Below are 6,114 nucleotides of genomic sequence, written 5' to 3' on the forward strand. Positions count from 1 at the left end.
AAAAAAAAAAAAAAAAAAACAGGCTCATAAACAAGGTGTTCTCTTTGTAACGAGTTACATCTAAACACGTTTTAACTTGATATTTGTTCTAAGAACAATTCTCGCACATGCCATAAGATACATATGCTAAGAACAATTCAAAAGTTTCTCCTTAATCTTCTCCAAGGGTGAAAGTGCAGCTTTTGTAAGGTACAAACAGAAAAAAATTGAATACCTGGGTCGAGGTGATGTGCATCCTAGGACTCATAAAAGTGAACTGTAGAGAGGGGCAAGTGGCCCTTTTCCTCTGATGCCCAAGGGGCAACTCACAAAAGTTTGGTTCCCATTGTGATGGAATTTGGAACTCCAAGAAGTATTGCAAGTCCCCTAAAGAAGGTTTATCTGTAATAGCGCAATAAAGATAAATATTACTAAATCAACGAAGAATGGCTTTAATCTCATTTAAGAATTAAAATTCAGGATAGGGAACCGTATATTTTGAGAGAAGAAGCCCAGACGGATCAACCAATGAACCAAGATAATCAGAGGCTACTAAGCTTAGAGAAGTCGATAAATGCAACTAGGACTGTACGTTACATCCAATTTGAAAGAATAAAAATGCTCAATTTACCTCATAAGTTTACGGTGAATTGTGAGATCTCACATTGGTTGGAGAGTGGAACGAAACATTCTTTATAAGGGTGTGGAAACCTCTCCCTAGTAGACGCGTTTTAAGACCTTGAGGAAAAATCCAAAAAGGACAATAACTGCTAGCGGTGGGTTTGAGCGGTTACAAATGGTATCAGAGTTAGACACCGGGTTGTGTGCCAGCGAGGACGCTGGCCCCCAAGGAAGATGGATTGTGAGATCTCACATCGGTTGGAGAGGAGAACGAAGCATTCCTTATAAAGATTTGGAAACCTCTCCCTAGTATAGGCGATTTAAAACCTTGAAGAGAAGTCCAAAAAGGACAATATCTGCTAGCGGCGGACTTGAGCTGTTACATGAATTCTACCAACAGTTTCACACCCTACCCTTGATGAAATTAATGTCGGTATACATGTTTAAGGCTATTTCTCCGGAAATACTACTCTACAGACAGAAGTTCAACCGGAAATGAAACAGGTAAAAAAAAGGGTAAAGTGAAACAAGAGTTAATACTAGAACGAGCATGGAGTTTGCTTACAGCGTAAGTACAAGTTTATCGCATGGCTAAGATAACCACTGCCAGCAACCCCAGTAAGAAGAGAAGTAATAGGTACAAATCTGAATAAGATAACTTCCGGTTTAGAGCTAACAGTCGGAAGCCAACTGGTATGAGTATGCAAGAAGGGATCCCCTCCTCTTTTAGAGCAAATTAAGGTGATTCCCTGATACGTTCAGAGTAAACATGAGAGATTACATGCTGCACATTTCTCAGAATTAAGTTCAGATTTTAAATTCTTGACTTACATCCTTGCTTGATGTTTCTGAAATACTGGCCAACTGTATAGAACTTGACTGCAATATTCGTGTGAATATTTCTGGAACCTGTAAGAGAAGACTATATTCAATCATTCATTACACAAAAATACTTCTTCAATCATATTTCTTCTTTATTTAGGAGAGGAATTGAACAATTTTTTGTGCTCGACATACCTTTCCATCTCTTTTCCTCGGCTGAGTAGGACTTCTTCTATCGGAGAACAGAATGTCTCCAAGATCCTCCAAATGTCTCCGAAGCTCAGCAGGAGGTATTGACGAGGAAGGTTTCTGCCGTACTGAAATTAAATCTTGACCTCCAATGGCCGTTCCTACTATTATATGTGTTCCATATGTCTGTATGAACCTGCCTACTAAAATTCATTAGTGTTAAAAAAATGAAAAAAGAAACTCAAGAAACTGCTGAGTATGATATTAAAGGAGTGTAGCAAAAACCAAAAAACTCAACTAAACCTTGAATAAAGCCTTTTGCAATATCCTTTTTCTTTAATTTGATCTTTCTAGCTTCTCAGGTCTAGGATTGGACAACTCGTGCTCCCTTCCTCTCATTATACATTTTTTTATTTCAAATCTGTGATGACGGAAGAAACGAAGCCTTCCTTATAAGGGTGTGAAAACCTCTCCCTAGTGGACACGTTTTAAAATCTTGAGGGGAAGTTTGGAAGGAAAAACCCAAAGAGGACGCTATCTGCTAGCGGTGAATTTGAGTTGTTACAAATGGTAGGAAGAGCCAGACCCTGAGTGGTGTGAATTGTGAGATCCCACATTAGTTGGAGAGGGGAGAAGTATTCTTTATTTAGGTGTGGAAACCTCTCCTTAGTGGACGCGTTTTAAAACTTTGAGGGGAAGCCCAGAAGGAAAAGCCCAAAGAGAACACTAATTGCTAGCAATGAATTTGAGTTGTTACAAATGGTATCAGAGCTAGACACTATTTGCTAGCAATGAATTTGAGTTGTTACAAATGGTATCAGAGCTAGACACTATTTGCTAGCAATGAATTTGAGTTGTTACAAATGATATCAGAGCTAGACACCGTGCAGTGTGCAGCGAGGACGCTGGGCACCCAAAGGGGGTGGATTGTGCGATCCCACATCGTTGGAGAGGGAAATGAAGTATTATTTATAAAGATGTGGAAACCTCTCTCTAGTAGACTATTTTAAAAGCCTGAAAACTTAGCATAACAATGGACTAACTACGTATGCGAAAAAATATAAGGAAGCAAAAGGAAGTAGAGTCAACTACTTATTTTGGTGTACTTGGACAAAGATGCTGGATCCCAATTAGAGGGAACAGCTTTCTTCACCTCATCTTGTAATACAAGGGGCGAGGCAGTTTAATGCAAATAGTATAGCGCAATAAAATAACCATCAAAAGCAAGATAATTGGTATCAGCAGCATCATGAAACCAGTCTCCACTCAGATCAAACATAGAATTAAAATAGCCCGAAGGAACTTTTACTTGTATGGAAGATTTCTGATTCAATGTCTCAGACATCTGCACACAATAACATGAAACCAAACATCTTTTCATTGATAATTCAAAACTTTCAACTAAGCTTCCTCAAAAAAGAAGAAATAAGACCCAAATTCTAAGCCTTCAAAGAAGAAATTACAACTACAAAATGGTTGCAAAAGGCTTGCAAACTTGCACAGCATTTAGTATCGGTATTCATGTTGAGATACCTTGGAAACAAAATACGGGCTATCATCGGTATTGGCTGTAACCATTTACCCGGGTTTAATAATCTTGTAAGCTAGGTAGAGGTTGCTGTTTTATTCTCCTCCCCAATTGATGTGTGGGATCTCACAATCCACTCCTCTTCAAAGAGCATTCTCGTTGGCACTCGTTCCCTTCTCCAATCGATGTAGGACCCTCCAATCCACCCCCTTCGAGGCCTAGCATCCTTGCTGGCACACCACCTCGTGTCCACTCACTTCAGGGCTCAACCTCCTCACTGACACATCGTCCAGTGTCTGGCTCAAAGCCACTACTAGCAAATATCAGCCAATATTGTCTTTTTTGGGCTTTCCCTTCGTGACTTCCCCTCAAGGTTTTTAAAATATGTCTGACAGGGGAGGTCTCCACCCTTATAAAAAAGGGTGTTTAAATTAAAAAATTACTCACAGAGTAATATGTCATAAAATCAAGCACATAGAAAAGTGATTCAAGGGCTCCCAGAATGGTTGATTATATATTCCAAAAAGTGGAGAACCTGGTTGAACTGAAGAACATCGGATTTGAAGCGAATTCGATCTCCTTTATCGCAACGAATGTCCTGGGAAACTCCCCGAACGACAGCTCCACCGGGAAACACTAAGTCCCTTTTGTTTACATCGTCGACCACCACCAACCTCCGTCCACCGCCACCATTTCCCTTCACAAATTTCAACCTAAAATCATTCGTCAGATCAAACCCTCGCCCCAAACACTCCAAAGATCGAACCTCAACAGGCTTCTCCGGCGAGAGCATCGCCAACGTCGCCGAAGGATGACGATGATCAGCAAAGAATCGGAGGAAGAAGTGGATGTAGGTGCAGATCTAGAAGTTTGACCTACCCCCAAATTTGACCACATAAAATACGAGTCATGGTGGACTGATAAGGGACCAAATACGAATTGAAAAGTAATGAAAAATATTTTCGGATTCAAATCCGAAGTGAAACTGAGGGAGAGACAAAAAGGGAACGGTAACATAGGAGGATAGGACGGAGCGACCCCACATGGTTTGACTTCCCGGCGGAAAGGGCGACCGAAGGTCCACCGTGAAGTCAATGGCGGATTTGATTATCAAACAAATACCAACTCCCACTTCCCTTATCAATGCCAATTTTCAATCGTTGGTCCCCTAAAAAGAATGCATTCTATTATTTTCCAAAGAGAGAGTCGATGTCAAAGTTCTCTTTACGTCAGGGAACGCACAACTGACTGACCTCTACTAACTATATTTTATATATACTGAAAGTGTCGGAGATACTATACCAACCATGTACATAAGAGTACGAATGACAACTTCTAATGTGAAATTACTTTAATAGACACTTCATAGTTTTGACATTAATTCATACCTCCTTTACCGTGAATAAACAAATACAAGGGAAAGAAAAGAAAAACAATACTGAATGCTAACTTATAGTTTATTAATTACAATTCAACATGTACTAACCTATATTAATAATGTAAATGAAATTTAACATATACTATGAAGGTAAATACAACTCAACCTATACTAACCTAAATTATTAAATTAGAAAGCAATCTATTATATGATGTGCCACGGTTATGGGATTTACGATACTTCCATCGGTCTTAGATGGGTGCCTTGTCTTTATCTAAAAATGTAGTATCACGAGGCTTGAGTATTTTAAGAATACTCACTAAGCGACTCTCTATCGAGGTTATGCAACAAGAACATGCAAATGCAATAACGGGACCTATCATATCAGTTTATTTTCCTACGGCACTATCCTAACAGGCATCTTGGATGTGTATCATATACTCTATACTAGATGAAACATTTAGTCTAGTAGCAAAAATCAATATCGTATAGGTTCTTGTCGTACTTGTGGTAAATAAAGATGGAAAATTATGACAGATGGATACGAGGAATGTTTTCTTGCATGAGAGTTAAACAAAGAGTTCTACATGGACCAGCCGTAGAAATTTGAGAATGAAGTTGGAATCATTAGTCAGTATATGCGAAGTCTGAAGAAGCCTCATTTGGATGCGGCTCGACAGACCTTGAGATCTGTCATAGGATATCACGATACTCGAAGGTCAAGCACCGGGTATGTGTTCAAGCTCGGTTCGAGAATAATTTTTTGGTGTAACAAAAGACAACCAACAGTATCATTGTCAACTAGACAACTAGAAAAGTAAAGTACAGAGCAGCTCAGGAAAATACGAATCTATGATTTGCCTAGCAGAAAATTTGGTGTTTACAAAAGGGCTGAATACTGACAAATATGAATACGGGCAAATACTGCCAATGGAAATAGTATTCCTCACTTATAAACTCATGATATTCCACTAAATTAACCAATGTGGGACTCACTCCCAATAATCCTCAACAACATGTGCCCCGTGGTTCTGCACGTGTCATATAGATTGATATATATGAGTTGTTTGTGGATCGATATGCTTCTGATATGTTATGTATACGTTATGATATTTGAATGGTATAATAATAATTACGGTATGATGTGTTCAATGATATGTTTGAGATAGGATACGAGAAGGATGCACAAAACAAAATGTAACGATAGGAGTAAGATACATTCATGAAACGTTAAGGTTAGGTCACATACCGAAGTGCTATGGATGTGAGAGATTGATAAAACAAATACGGTTAGATTATGGGTAGAAAGGGATATGTTTGAGATAGATTGATAGAACAATAGCGTTAGGATACATTCTTGTGATGATATGACTAAGGTACGTTCATGTAACGATATGACTGTGATAGATATAAGAACGTTAAGGCTATGATAATTACGCAACGATATAACCACGAAGTGTTTACGATATGATATGATTACAATACGTCATGTGAATGACAAATATATATATATATATATATATATATATATATATATATATATATATATATATATATATATATATATATATATATATATATATATATATATATATAT

At 38.2% G+C, this 6,114-nt stretch overlaps 1 pseudogene; it reads right to left on the reverse strand.

Annotated features, from left to right (window-relative positions):
* Positions 1-4,062, reverse strand: part of LOC111488598 — a 5,875-nt pseudogene extending 1,813 nt beyond the window's left edge.
* Positions 4,063-6,114: the final 2,052 nt, after the last annotated feature.

This window comes from Cucurbita maxima, unplaced genomic scaffold, assembly GCF_002738345.1.
Source record: "Cucurbita maxima cultivar Rimu unplaced genomic scaffold, Cmax_1.0 Cma_Scf00013, whole genome shotgun sequence".
Classification (NCBI taxonomy): Eukaryota; Viridiplantae; Streptophyta; class Magnoliopsida; order Cucurbitales; family Cucurbitaceae; genus Cucurbita; species Cucurbita maxima.